A 16094-nucleotide genomic window follows, 5' to 3' on the forward strand; every position below is an offset into this window, starting at 1 on the left:
AAAGTGATAAAAGTACTATGACACCAAACTACTTCTTATGCTGTCCAATTACTGTACATCCATGATTCAGTCTTGGAACCTAATCTAAAACCCTGAGCACTGTATAATGCACCTACTAGAAACTTCTGACCACCTCCATATGCAAGCATACTTGTTGAACTCACATTTTACCGCATAATATAATTTCATTGATCACTTAGGAAGACCTCAGACAGCAGGGTGGGATGTGCTGGAATTAAGAAGGATAGCGAAAAAATAGATTTAACACAGTTCTTTCCTTCCATAGAATGCCTGCGACAGCCAGCGTTTCAGACTCAAAATCAGAACACTGCACAAGTCGTCGGTGTGCTGTAATGCAAAACAAATTTGCTTTGTTCTTCATCTCAAAACATAACTTTCAAAGCAGTTTAAAAAAATGAAGTATCCATTCAACTCTGCTGCTCTTTTAAATTGTATAAACAATTGAACAATTGCCTATATTTGACAGTTTCAAAGCAGCTACTTTAAGTGTCTTGACCATTTAAGCAGTACCAAACTACATGAAAAGAAATTGAGAATTCTGCTTTTTAAAGTCAGCCCTTTTTCTGCCATTTCCCAAATGCTCATCCCAGTTCTAACAACCACAGTCCTACATTTCCGCATTATGGGAATTATGAATCGTACATGTCTCTTGAAATGAGGTTTAAAGTTAAAAAGCGTCAACACAATGATCAGAGCAAAAATCGGTATGCCCTGCTGTAATAAACAGTGAACAGTTCAGATAAATATGCTATTGCAAGGGTTTCTTAAAATTCTCAAAAAGGGAATATTTTAGTAGCTTTTCAGCCTCAAGCTGCTAGTTCTTCAATGGCTCAAAAAATCCCCTATGAAAAGCAACACAATAATTACCCATACATACAAGCAAAGCCCAAATCTTCCATTTACGAACCTTACCCTCTTGCCAAAGTACTCCAAGAACCTACTTGAAAAAATGCCATGTAGGCCACTTCCTGATTAAATTCCCCCGAAAATGAGAATCAAATGATATTTTGTCATTGAATTGCATGACAATATCTCTTTGCAGCCTATTTGGGACTGCTTCCTTCAGGATTCCCTTCCCTTGCATCCAATCTCGTTCTCTAACCCCCTGTAACAAGGCTCATGAGTCAATAGAAACAAATCTTTCTCTTCATCCCTTCAAAACGAAAAAAAAAGTTAGCTGTCACATGACTACCTTAATCATGTAGGAAAGCTGATCACGAGTACATAAACACCTCTGAGCAAATCAAGGTCAGAACTAAAGTAGGTCAACCAAGTCTGCCAAGCACCCACCCAGGAGTCAAGACCTCTTTACGCAAGCACCACCAGTTTCAACTACCCCCAGGCAAGAGTCAGCTATCTCCAGCATAAAATACAGACTTATTTTAAAAGAAATGTAATTCATAACTTTATGAATCAGAAGTGTGTCATTTCTTAAAGCATGATTTTGCAACAATAGAGGAAAACTGTGGTGTGGTTTCCTTAGGAAATAATTAAAAATATGGTCATCATCCCTGTGTGTAATGACTCAAACCAAAAACAGATAGCTACAGAAAGAAATTTTTTTTCTTCCCCTCACAGCAATACTCCATCTCAGAAGTAACTGTCACAGCATGAAGGAGTAAGAAACAGAACAGGATCATTTACCTCCGCTGTCTGTATTTCTCCAAGACGTGCTGTGGGTGTACGTGTACTCCAGATGTGCACACACTGACTAATCGGGGAAGATTTCTGCTCAGCAGCACAAGAACTGCAAGTGCCCCGTGATGATTTCAAGATGCATACAGGCACACAGGGGCATGGCTGCTGCAAGTGACAAGCAGTTCCTACTTCAGAATCTTTATTAGAAAATAGTCTGTGTGAATCAAAGGAAGATCTTTGAACTAAAGCAGTGGTATTTTCATTTTCCTTCAGTAGTTAAGGATCAGCAGCAAGAATACCTCATATTTGTCCAACATATTGATGCTGTTTTGTTTTAGTGACACATTTGTGTTCCTCGAACTCCCTAATATTATTTGCAGGAACACTCTGTACTCCCAGATGATAAAATGCCCCATGGCATCATCTCGTGTGCAGATGTAGCTTGCAGTGCTCTCTCGAGCAAAGAAGTGATTTTACTGTTTTGCTTGTTGAGGTCATCTTTTTTCCACTCACCCACTCAACACCGCATTCACCAACCTCTGGCAGCCCACAAGCCACATCTGAATTTTGGAGCTCTTCCCTACCCAAGCTCTTTGCAAAGACCAGAAGCTCATGTTTCCACTCCATCCGTAACCATGCTCGCAAAGCAGCAGTGATCAAGCAGCCTCCTGTATCTCTCACGTTAGCAGGTGCTGCTACCCAGCCCTGCACGAGATGGGCTGCACGAGCAGCCTTCAGCTGCTCAAGAGACTTACTGTTCAAACAGATGCTCCCTGTCTTTCCCAAGGAAAAAGCAGCAGGCTGGAGGGAGGCATCCCATGAAATTAAACCAGCTACAAGATGAATCATTTTGACCTAAGGAAAAAAGTCTACACAGAAGAAAAAGTCTACAGGCACAAACACCATCTTTCAGCTTTAGGCGGTGAATTGAAAGGCAGTTTAAACAGATCTCAATAGATCAATACAGTGTCCACATGCACTCCCAACCAAATCCAGGTTTGTTCATCGCTAGTATCTATGAGAAAAGACAGTCACACCATCACATCACCCTAGGAGTTTTCTAGACTGTCATAGTGGTGACAGCGCCATAGGACAATACTCTGAATTTTATCTTATTCATAGAAGCACCTGGACTTTCAGTTCAAGAGAGGCCTCAGATCCCATCTCTCCTTGTTTAAAAGGGGAAGAGCTGAAAGCTTTTACTTCCAGCTATTTTGTCAAAAGACTTCTCTGTTGCTCCAAAACCTAGAAGTTGTAACTAAAATAATTTTCTGTTGTGCTTGAAGTTCAGAACTGGACCCAGGGCCACAGTAGTGTCTCACCAATACTGAGTAAGGTGGAAGGATCACTACCCTCAGCCTGCTGCTAACAGTCTTCCTAACACAGCCCAGGAGGCTGGTAGCCTTCTTTTTCATAACTTTCCATGACTGCTGGCTCAACTGGGTGTCCCCCAGGACCTCCAAGATCTTTTCTGGCAAGCCGGCCAGCCCTTAGTCTGCACTGGTGCACAGGATTTTTCCTCTCCAGGTACAGGACTTGGCATCTCCCTTTGCTGAACTTCATAAAGTTCACGTCAACCCATTTCTCCAGCCTGCCAAGTTCCCTGTGATTGGTAGCGCTCCGACGGGGCTTATCAGTCACTCCTTCCTTTCTTGTACTGTCTGCACCTGTAGGTATGAAGCTTCAGACAGCACAGAAAAAAAAGGAAAACAAAAAACGCAAAAAAAAAAAACAGGAATCTAGTTCGTGTTCTTCTCTAAGTGAAACAGACAAGCACCTGCTTTGAGGCTGATGGAGTCCCAGTGGAAGGCCTTTCTGTTGCAAATCACGGAATCACAGAATTGTAGGGGTTGGAAGGGACCTCGAGAGGTCATCGGGTCCAACCCCCCTGCCAAAGCAGGTTCCATAGAGCAGGTTTCGCAGGTAGGCGTCCAGATGGGCCTTGAATATCTCCAGAGAAGGAAACTTCACAACCTCCCTGGGCAGCCTGTTCCAGTGCTCCGTCACCCTTGCCATGAAGAAATTCTTTCGCATGTTGGTGCGGAACTTCCTGTGATCCATTTTGTGGCCACTGCCCCTTGTCCTGTCCCCACAAACCACTGAAAAGAGGCTGGCCAAATCCCGCTGTCTCCCACACTTCAGGTATTTATAAACATTGATAAGATCCCCTCTCAGTCTTCTTTTCTCAAGGCTGAACAGACCCAGGTCTCTCAGTCTTTCCTCATAAATACGGACCATCTTCACAGCAGAAAAAAAAAAAAAATTGAACAAAACCAAAGCCAACCCATGCCCCTTCCAGGAATCAAACCTGTTCAGACTGAAAGGGGTCTGTCTATGCTATGGCTGAAGTATTTTTCTCCGCAATAGCTTTGTAGTGACATAGCCAAATGTCTAACATACAACCCTACACAACAGCCGCTAGGCCTGGAGCCTGTATCCCTGTCAGAAGCAGGCCCCGACTGACATCCAGCAGATGCTCAGCCACAGGAGGTTTCATTTCCTCGCATGCAGCCACCTGCTACCCTACCTGTTCAGAGAATCACAGCTAAAAGAGTGTTACAGCACGGCTTGCTAGTTTGCAGTTATCACCAAAAGCTTCATCTAGTGTAAGCCTTCGGATGCCTTGTTGCAACAGGTCCTGCTCACCGAAACAGTGTGAAGTGTGACTTCACTGGACATGGACTCAGCTACAAAAAACAGTTATTTGGAGAACAGCTGCTTGCAGGAAAATGGCTGAGCTTGATATCAAGCATTTTGATTTTTTTTTAAACGACAACAAAAAAAACTTTAAGATAATACCATAGACATTTTGTTCAGCATAGCACCCCAAAATTTCTGTAGTGTAAGTTACAGAATAAAATAGTTTTATCTTTAAAAACAGGGCCTACCAGTGTTAAATGCTGATAAAGCAAGCTCACAAAAATCTGTATTAAGATGTAGTATTTAATCTTAATTTATTCCAGTCCTTCAAAAGATTTTATGCCGGTGTGGGAAGCAACAAAGTATTATATTTTCAACATTACAGGGGGGAAAATGAAAAAAAACACTAAAATTAATGGACAACAGAAGCTTTAAGTCCTCTGTGCCAGATATCTGATTCTATTTATTTAATGTCCAGATTTATTACTCTGCTAGTAGTGATACACCCATACACAGTTAAAATATAAAAATCGATCCCCTCAACTACACAAATATAAACTTCGCTGAATTGTCAGTGTTACCACGCTAGGTACTCACTCCAGTGAACGTAATCCTCATTTTTAACAACCCTAAGCCACCCAAGGGATTGAGTGGCTGAAAGACAGCAAGAAATCTATCCTACCCAGTAGGTTAATCAATTATCCAGAATAAATATGGTTTAAGTAACAGCCTTATCAAAGCTATTGGTGACCTCTGTATTAGTTTATGTACTTCCAGTGTGTTTTGATTGGAACCCTTAAGGGGGAAAAAAAAACTAAACACACCAAACAATCTCTCAACTGAGGAGGCAGTTCCTCTGTGAAGTCTACCAAATCGTACACATTGCTTCTGAACTGTCAACAAAATGTCTTATCTTGTGCTGCAGTGTGCAGTCAACTTCAAAGCAGAAATTAAAAAAATATCTTCCTTAGGAGGACAGTACACAACCCAGACTGACATTTCCAGAGCAGAAGAAGCATATGAGAAAAGTAGGTAAGCTACTTAACTCACTCCTTGTGTTCCCACAACTTACAAATCAGCGCATTGTTAATGCACAACTGGCAATGCCTGCTTTGCATTTGCACTCTAAAAGATGCAGCTTTCTGTTTCCAGATTTCATCTTACTCCTACAGATGAGAACCGGCTTATTGCAGAGAGATGCTTCAGGTACAAGTTTTAAGGATATCTGCACCCTCCAGTTATCCAAACTGAATAAGCTAAGTTTCACACAGTTAAATACAAGTCTTCTAATTTAGAGCTTAATAATGTCGCGAAGCCTGATTGTTTGTTTTAACTATTACGATGACCATGATATGCTCTGGGTGAGTTTAAGATTTCCTTGCTGTGGCTCAGTGAAGCTCCTGTATCCTCACATTTTGGCAAGTATTCTGCCTGCAGTGCATCATCATCAAAGTTGTCTTTCAATGACAATAAAACAAAATCCTCACACAAAGTTCTATGAAATGTGTTTTCTAAAGTGTCTCCATTTGTAGTATCAGTCTTCTAACACACTTTCTTATTTACTTAAAGGGCAGAAACTGTATGTATGTCAGACACCTAATACTGACACCCAGTCTGATCTGTGGTATAGCATACCACAAAACCCATTCTAGGATTTCTTCCTCAAGCTTTTAACTTCGGCGTGTGCTTTAATATAGCTTGCAATATGATGCCTTGATTTAAAGACTCAAGTGAGAACAAACTTCAGCTCAATCCACTACTCTTTTTTTCCACTGGCAAAGCACTATTTTAGTACTCTGTTAGCTACCCCAGCTTCAGATCTCAGAATCTGTCCTCGTGCTTTCGTCAGGTTTTTATTTTCTTGTCCCCTCCTCATACTGGAGAACTGTATGCAAAAAAACTCAACAACACAGTCAAGCTCTGGTGTGTCTAATACTACCTATGTAATATCTCCTCACTTGACTCTTCAAGTTTTTGCATTCAGGGATGTCATCCATTTGTCAGTTTAACAGGCTGAGCCACTACACACTACTTCTATTCTGCATTAAGGTGACAAACCTAGTTTCCTGGATCTTCCTTTGGTTCAGATCACCTGTTCTGAATACCGTCAGACATACTGCATACAGTTGATTCTGTTTTCTAGTCACATTATTACTACAACAAACCCAAACACATTTGGCACGCGTGAGACCTTTCATTCAGAGACCTACTGCCAAGCACATTGTAACTAATAGAAAACAGGTTGAAAACAGAGTTTGTATCTTCAGGGAACAAAGCATGGAAACAAAAGGGCAAAAATATCACTAAAAGGAGTGTAGGTATGGGTTATATTTATACCTTACACTTTCATTTCCAGGTTTTCACAGTCCCTTTGGTCCTGTTAAATTCCATCTCTGGCTGGAAGAAGCAGTCCCTGCTCTCAGCACAAAGAAAATTTGACAGGCTGTCAGTTTCCCTTTGGTCCTAAAGAAAGCCTTGGGAAAAGCAAGATATTTTCAGCCTGCCTGGAACCAAGCTGAGGGTATTCCCCACCCAACTGTTTCCTCTAGCAAGCATATCTCTGTGAGGTTTATTTTTCCCCACTGGTTTATCAAAAGTTCTTTTTAACTTAACTTTACACAAAATGAGCTGTCAAACACATATGCACCAGACCCATATGAACACCAGTAGTTCCTTCTTCTGACTACTTCAGTACTACATTAGAGGCTCAGCTTCATTTTTATTCTCCCACTACTTTTTGGGCAGAAAGACATCACAGCTTTTTTGTTAAGTATATGAGTAGGTAGTCTCCAAAAGAAAAAAAAAAACAACTGCAGGAGAACATACAATGACAGCTTACCAAGTGTTACGTTAACAAGGTTTGTGTGTGGAAATGCAGAAATTTACAACTTATAATTATTTACAAACTCCAAGTTTTAAGAAAACAACCCTCCCCATGCGCGCACACATTCATGCAAGTAGCCCCAGCTACTTACTACTTGTCCATATATCTTGATTCCCTTTGACTTATGTGGAGCAACAATAAGCTTATCATTTATATTAGTGTTTAACAATTTCATTTCCCGTACTCACGCAATTTACCACTGAAATCCATACCCAAATAGTAAAAACTGAGACACTGCGACAATTCAGCACCTGAATGTAAGACACAAGCATCAAGAAAGAAAAGATACACATACCATTTTCAGACTTGCTCAATATTTCAAAAACAACAGCCTCTCCCATTCCTGAAATCCCATTTTTTAAATGAGTGATCTGCCTGTAATGCTAAAAAAGGCAGCACTTCAAAGTTATGACAGCTCATACTGAGGCATTATCTGATACTCTGCTCTTCAGAGAGATTCACAAAAAGCAGCTGCAAAGTGCAGCACCAGTGAACACTGAGAAGTAGGGCAAGTTCCCAGCACTTCCCTAGGGTCTGCACTGATACTTATGCAGAGCATTACGAGAAGAATTGCTGTGGCTGAAGACAAGCCAACCAGTTGCCCAGCCAACAGTAGTATTGCCACAGGACAGGGCAAGCACAACTTCAGGACACCTCCTTTAGGCCCTATACTTCCACAGGATTCAAGTGACTGTGAAACCAAAATGACTATTAAGAGAAGTCCTTTAACAGGACATTAAAAATAAAGTTAGATGTGTCATCATGTCAAATACTGAATGCAATAGGTGATACACTCTTGGCTTCTTCCACCTCTCTGCAGCACCAGCTTTTTACGTTCCCTTCTCTCTTATTGGGATGAACTGGAACTTCTGTGCAGTGGGATGCATCTCCAAAGCGAGCCCCAAGTACCCCACAATGCGCATTTCACTAAAGCCAACACCCAAAAAAGTCTGGCTTGTCAGGCTTCATAAATCACAGTATTCAATGAAAGACTCAGAGGAGCAAAACAAGTGATAGTCTAGGGAGAAACCAAGCAGAATATTTCTTGTCTTTCACAATGATGTCCAGAATGGTATGTACCTCATCAAATCTGCATGGCTTTGGAAAGTTGTATTTGTCTAGCTCAGGATAAGCATCACATACCGAAAACTTCACAGCAGCTTTACAGAATAGACAAATATTGTCTCCCTTCCCCCAGATTTCCTTCCAGTGCTCTAGCACAGACTTTGCACAGTCCCCAGAGCCTGTCTGCACACTGTGTCCAACCAATCTGCTCATCTGGCTGAGTAACAACTTGACAGAAAGCACAGTCTTCTGTGAGGTTAGCAAGCTGGACCATCCTACAGAAAGGTCAGATGATACCCAGAAGTACCACAAAGGAAGGGGGTGAGACATGCCAGGAGATAGGATGAAGAACTGTCCCCTTCAACGGCAGTGAATTAAAATATCCCTGTTACATCCTTCAACTGCTCTTGCAGCTTACTCACAGCAGGATTTGTTTTCACATGCAAATCCCCACATGGTTTAAGTAAGGCAAGGTGTGCTGATCTCTTCTACTAATCCACACCTGCACTGTGACATTTTCTCTGCTTCAGGAACTTGTTCTATTGTGAATGACAACTTATGAATATATAGGCTTGCTAGAGGAGGCTTTCTATCCACTCTGTGTTCATTGCTTCAGTGTGAGCATGAATTTTATTTTCCTGTGAAAGGCATAAAGCAATAGGAAAGCCCTTGACAGAAAATGCTGATGAACCATGTTCCTTTTTTTGCATGTCTATACATTAATGCTGATGTTGAAAAGAAGCAAATTTCCAAAGCAGTGACATTCACTTGCCAGAGATACATCTAAGACTTGTATTTTTCCAGGCAGGATTTTAAGACTATGGTTTCTATTTGAAATTAACAGTCAAGTTTGAATGTGTCCTTTTACATTACATGCAGAACTGAAAAAGCATTTTAAAATTGCTGTTATATTTAGAACAAAGTCTCTCACCACCAAACCAAGACAGCCCTAAATAAAGGCAGAGTAACAATCAGAGAACACCCGGAATTCAGAATTCACTTAATAGGGCCCTTAAGCTATACAGACTTCTTGACTGTTAAATAAAAATAAAAATAAAAAATCCTGCCAACAGCAAACATGGGTAGAAGAGAAAGAAAACTCATTCAGAAAACAAAACAAAACACAAAAGCACTCTTAGTAAAAACTGAAGACTGTTGGTTTTGTTTGCTTGTGTTTTGCTTGCTGTTGCTTGGGTCAAACACCTACCCACCCGCTGCAGGGAGCAGCAGCTCCTTCCCCCCAGATGAAGAGGAGATACAAGGCAGAGAAAGCAGACATCCAACTGCCAGTTGCAAGCAGAAGCTTTTCCAGCCCATTGTTTTATTCCAGAATAGCACTCCACTGCCTACACAGCCCAATCCCATAGGACCTAGGAAGGATCACTAGACAGTTCACATTCCTTCACAGAACGTTTAAGTGGGTTTAGATGATCTTATTCCACAAGCAGATCTGTACCAAATATTAATAATACAGTCCCTTGGCTACCACTTACAAATGCTCATAATTATTTACAGCTCCTGAACAGTACAGAGGACGACTTGGATACCATCCAAAAAATCCACAGCAATTAAATTTATTAGAAAATGGAAAACTTTCCAGCTTCACTCAGTAGAACAAGATAGGCAATGATTTCTGTACAAGGAACAATCAAGTAAGCTAGTACTCTTCAGCTTAGAAAGCAGCCGAGACCAAGGTCTACAAAATGATCAAATGTCACAGGGACAAACACAGCTTGGTTGAAAGGTTAAAAACAACGCAGCCCTTCACACGTGAGCTGGAAGACTGTGGAAATTCCCGGGCAAATAACCTGAAGGCTAAATGTTCACCTGGTTGCCAAAGAGAGGTGAGACCAGCTCACAGAAAGGAACGGTGCTGATGGATCCCGAGACTGGCTCAGGAAGTCTGAAGATAACTGGGGCCTACGCTTGTCCTAATCCTCCTCTTTGCCAGGCCACTCACAGCCACTGCTTGAGGCAGGACTTTACAGTAATCAGGTCTGCATTACAGCATGCAACTTTTACCTTCTTCTTGTATTAGTGAAGATAGATTATTACTGTTATCTCGATTTCTAAGTATTCAAGGAAAACTTCTACTTTCAAGGATGACGTAACATTCTTTCACAAATATCCATAGCAAAAATGTAAATTATTCTCACAACATTCCCAAAAAACTGTTTGAGGTAATCTCAGGTTTACATCAGCTAACCTGCAGTCAGCAGCAGAACATCACTTAACGCCAGGTGGAAGATTTAAATTCAGTACTCGGTAAATACAGTTTAGCAACGCAAAGGTAAAAGCTTACCTTACCAGAAATAATAGTCTAATATAGGAAACAAGATTTATACGTTGGGTGCTTGCTTTCATAAGTGGAATTTAAAACCCAGTTCAGGCAACTAAATTTGGATACAGTGCCTAAAAGGAATAGCAGGTAAAATACCACATAAAAGGCATTCGGCACAAACTACCCAAACCAAACACAGGACGGCTGTCCCATTCTTCACTAGCCTAAGCACTTGAGTTACTACACAGCTCTCCACTCTACGGAAGTCTAGCCTACAGTATTAAACGAAATTTCAAATCATTGACTACAGCTCACGATTCTCTTTTAAAGAGGCCAAAGGAGCCAGCAAAATAGGGAAACTTACTGATAACACATGGCGGGGGGGGGGGGGGGGGGGGGGGGACACAAAAAGGCTTGGAGCAGAAAAGAATCCCATCTTTCAGGTGATCATATATTAATCACTAGAAACAAGTATTTCTTTTTTCAGGGTCCTATTTTTCTGCAATGTTCACTTCAACACATGATCTAGAGCCTTGTGCATTAGCTTGCCCACACTTACTAGAGAAATACATACTTTTTTTGCACGTATTTTTCCCTCAGTAGCTAACCTGGTGTTTCACTGAAGTGTTTTTAAGGATATCTGCTAAAGCCCATTCAGCTATCTTCAAAGGGTTCTGTCAAAGCAAGGTTTGCCTTGTTTTCTAGTACTGCTGAACAAAAACCTCTAAGATACTCCACTTTACCCATGCTTTTCTGAATACCAGTATGAATATCCCCAGTAATATTTTTAGACTTCTAACTTTTAAGTTGTTTTGTAGAACGGTTACAAGAGTCGTTGCAGATGTTCCCCTTCTCTGCTGCAAGTCTTCCTAGCCCTCCCTTCATTCACAGTCTGGTTAAAGCTGTGTCCTCCTCAGCTTCCTTCTGCTCAAGAACAAAGCAACTTAGAGAAAAGCATACAATTTTTATCTTAATACTGATACCAGATTTGTTTAGATATGTTCCCCTTTATGATCATGTATTCTGATCTCCTCTGCAATAGGCAGCAAACAACCTCATTTGCTATTTTATACAACAAACTGATATGCTGTAATTCAGGCCAAAGTTTATTTTAGAAAGATATCCCAGATCAACTGATAGGTTGCAAGAATCTCTTACCCTCCTCCCATCTTTTCAGTTTCAAAGCTTAGTTCCTCTTGTTCAAAACTGTCAGCCTTTCTAGTCTGTATTCGAGTAGGTTAGCCATCAGCTACTGAACCTCATTTCATTTTCTGCTGCCAGGTACCTCTGTCATGTCATCAATCAAAGGATGAATTCAATGAATTGCTTTTTCTTCCCATAACTAGATGGTCATGTTTCTTTGATCTCCCACTGTAAGGTTGTATTTGCAAAACACAGTTTCTCTCTTGAATCCTTTTCAGTTTTCTATACGCTTTCTGAAGTACAGGAAAGTTTTAAAGTTAGGACAAATTTAATATTAGGATTAATTAATAAAGAGATTAAGCTACCTTAGTCCAGCTTGATATCCTTCCTTACTAACTCAAAAATTTATTTGTCCACCTCTCTGTAACGCAGCACTGGGAAAAGCCAGTCAATAAAATCCTCCCAGTCACTTCAAACAAAACAAGCTTTCCAAGACTGTCGTCATCTCCTAAGTGTAATATACAGACACATGACCATTTGGCAACTAGTTAGAAATGGCGCATGTATTTCTTAAGCAAGATCTTATCAAGCAACATACATAGGCTGTTGGAGTGATAATTAAACAGACCAACCTGCTCCACTCGGCTCTCCCAGCTGTAACAGTACCTTCCACCATTATGTGATTAATAAGGATCCTGAATAGAGTAACATCAAGAACAAACCCAGGTAGAAATTGCCAGAAACAATACTACTGACTAATCCCTGCTTAGATCAGAGAGTAATCGTGTGAATCAGTTAACTAGTTTATTTAATACATGGACTTTTAACAGTATAGACCTCTCTTTGTGGGATTCATGTGACAACTCGTATATTTTTTATTAGATGAGAAGTTGCAAATCTAAATGTTTACACCTCTGTTATTGACAGTGTGATTGCAAGAGATGTTAACCCCCAGCTTCATCTTTCAGCTGTTTTCTCCCATGTAGCACTGGCACTTACCCAACCTCACACTGAACTCTTCAGAGATGCAAAATAGAGACAGACTATCCCTGCCAACAACAGCAAAATCTACAACTTCGCATACATCACAGCGTGGAGATTCAGGGAATCAGACACCAGCATTGTACAGAGGAGAGGGAGAGACAATGAGCTCACCGGTACAGGGCCATATAACTTGCTATGGTAAACCAACAAGAGAACACATGGGTTAATTTCTATTGGGACATTCAAGCAAGATTAAGCCCAGAAAACCTCCAATATAATAGAAGTATTAAAGAGTCTGAAAAGTTATATTCATTTTGTTTGTGAACTGCTGCTTTGCGTAAGCTTACTCTTTTTATAGAAGGCTTTTTTTTTAATCAACACCTGTGTTAAAGCAAATCAGTCTCTATTACATCGGAGCACAGTCACAAAAGAGCTCGTATAAACACTATTCAATATTGAGGTACATTTGGTTTAAGAAATTTTGTTCTGCATTAGAATGACAAAAACATCAAAATAATCCTACTGAGATAGCTGATGTTTACAAACTAAAAAACAGGAATGTGAAAACTATGAAGATAAGCTGAAATGAAGCACAAAACAACACAGGAAGCCAGCAAGAACTGACCACACCTTTTAAGAGTGGAAGACAATGATTAGATCAGATGTGGAAATGACTCCAATGAGTACATTTTTGGAAAGATGTGTGGAAAATACAGAATGATTTAAGAGAAACTTTCATGCTATTGCCAAAAAAAAAAGAAAAAAAGACTCATCCAAATTACATCATTGGGAGGAGTTAAAGATATGCTCTGTTGTATTTGAAGGTGGAAAACTATCGTACTTCGCTACAACAACCAATTTAAATGAAAATTAAAGTTAACCGCATTAATCCCTAATGTTTCTTCTTTAAGTAGAAACCTCTTAGTCCATCAAGGTTCTTCCAGATGTTGAAGGACCAGGAAAGCTCCCTCTTCTGCTTCCTGGACTTCTCCAAAACCCATTTGCCAGCCGCTCCTACAGGCACCCCTGAGATCTTGCACCAGCGTAATTTTCTGCCAACACACCATTATTCCAAAACATCACCACAAAACATACACCAAAAAAAGAAAAACAAAGCACTTCAGCATTTACAGAGCTGAGAGAAAAGAGCAAGAAGAAACCATACACAGGCAACTTCCATATATACGCGTATGTTTAAATAAAAATCAGAGACCAGTTAAGAGACCAGTTACCAGGCTTTCTGAAGATACCAAACAAAAGTCAGCAAATAGTTTATACTCACAAATAACAGAAAATGAGACACCAATAGGCACTTTTCCCTTGCTTTTTTGTTGAACAGAGGATTGTTTTGGTCCTGCTTCTTTCTGGTATGTTCAACTATTTGGTCCTTACTGTGTTCGTATGTACTACAAAAATAAATAGTCATTAATTAATTTTAAGTAGCAGGCACAGATTCTCCCATCCTCTGCTGACTTAATTTTTTTGTACTTAATGGAAAATAAGAAAAGCTTTATGATTTTTTTTTAAAGCGTACACCACAGCCCTACAGAAAACAGATTTTCATGTCATTGAACAAAATGACAATTCTCCTAAAGGGCTATTTCATAATTACATCATGGACAATCTCTCTCTAAACAGAAGTCTGGGTAGGTTTTAGAGAGCGTTGCTTCCAGAAAAAAGAGAGTGTGCAGACAAACTTACAGCACAATGAGATCTTCGCCAAGACAGAGAATCATTCCTAAACAGCAACCCAAGATTTTTTTGTAAAGACAGACAGCTCCCCATCCCCAAAGGGAGCAGAGGTGTATTAAATTAGTGTACTGAAGTCCAAACCACCTATCATACTGGTGGAAAAGAAGATCATCTTCCTTTTAGTCTTCTTCCTGTATTTCATTTCCTCCAGGTTTCCTGGCAAGCCTAACTGAAGACATGGCTGGGTCTCTGCCATTTTTAAATAAATTATCAGTTTGACAACAACTTGGACATATGAGTACTCAGCACTGGTACAGTCAAGCGATCATAGTAAATGAGCTCCTGAGAGATATGCATATCTGAAACACTTCTGTATTCGTTCATCTAGAAACCCTGAAGCACAAGAACCAGTAAGGGGAAAGGGAAGACAGTCAGAGGTCTAGCTGAGTTATTATTTTTCATTATAAAAATGATTTTGTAAAATGGCAGAATAAATAGCGGAAAGCTCCACTGTCTAGCTCCAGAGATAAAAGTATGAAGTTGTTTATTTTTCTGGCTCCTAGCTATCAGTATCAAAACCAGATTTTATTTTTCTAATGTACTCCATCTCATGGAATAAATTAACCAACACAGCTTAATGCAATAATATTCTCCCAGAGATCCTCTTCTTCCACAACCAGGCTGCACTGTAACATACTTAAAACAGCATTCTGCACACTCACTGCCTCTACCACCTCTCCTCCAGGTCTACTCATTTTGTGTGCTGTGCTGTTTCCTGACATACAAAACCACAAATGTTTCTGAAGCCACGACGTGTATGGTATCAATGAACTGAGTAATCTCAAGTCAGTCTTGGGGTGAGGAGTTATCTTTGAGCCAAATCAGATTCCCCCATTCAGTATGCTTGCTATGCACCAAAAGCAGAGAGATGTTTCTGGCCATGGGTTTTCACTTTTTGTCCCATCCCAGTACCTGAGCACAGCCGTGGTGATACCGCTCCAAACAGCGGCATTTCCCACACTGGTCCTTAAAAGATTCCCAGAAGTCCTTTGGCAGACTCGAATTCTTGGGGGAAACATATATATAAGGGACGCAGCTGGAAAACTTGCATGGTGGCTACAGCCACATACAGCTGCTAAATTCTGCTCTGAGCTGGTAAGGTGATAACCTCTACCAGGAACAGGAATGCTGAACATCAGTTCCTACTTCATTCATCGTTTGGAATCTCTTACATGCCTCAGATTGCTTTTGATGGATTTTATGTCCAGAGACAACTTCCTAAAAGCTTCCAACTTGCAGTACAATTAAACAGAAGAAGCTGATGAAGCTGTTTTACATGTTCAGCATGTCAACTAAATCAAGACTTCCACTTGAGCAACGTGACTTTACCCATGTGAATCAGAGCAGGCTGAGCGCTGGTAGATTACAACAGCCAACTGTTGTAAAGGTCTCCTCTACTTTTTTCTCATCTTGTGATGCTGGATGAAGACAACAGTGTTAGAGCAAGATGAATAAAGAGCTACTTCAAGTCGGGAAGTAAAGCAGGCATTTGCCATAGAAGCGTCTCAGAGTAAAGTCAGATAAATTAGGATGGGAATTACTTCATTCGATAAATAATGTCAAATTAAGTAATTAATAACCCTTTAGTGATAGTAAGGATATCTATATCAGAATGAAGTAGATTTTTAGATGTTGTAATAGTGAAATACTCATCTTTCTTCAGACTGTTCTATGGCCAGACAAGCT

At 40.3% G+C, this 16094-nt stretch overlaps 1 protein-coding gene across 10 annotated transcripts in view; it reads right to left on the reverse strand.

Annotated features, from left to right (window-relative positions):
• BMAL1 (basic helix-loop-helix ARNT like 1) overlaps positions 1 to 16094 on the reverse strand; it is a 49247-nt gene that overhangs the window by 26333 nt on the left and 6820 nt on the right. The window contains exon 1 of one of the 10 annotated variants that reach the window (XM_080593042.1): positions 165 to 10843. The exons of the other annotated variants lie outside the window; for them this stretch is intronic. The gene's annotated coding sequence lies outside the window, so the exon portion shown is untranslated. Of the gene's footprint in view, positions 1 to 164; positions 10844 to 16094 lie in introns of those variants that run through there. 10 annotated transcript variants of the gene reach the window in all.

The sequence above is a fragment of the Anser brachyrhynchus genome (assembly GCF_964034855.1).
Source record: "Anser brachyrhynchus genome assembly, chromosome: 5".
NCBI classification, from domain to species: domain Eukaryota; kingdom Metazoa; phylum Chordata; class Aves; order Anseriformes; family Anatidae; genus Anser; species Anser brachyrhynchus.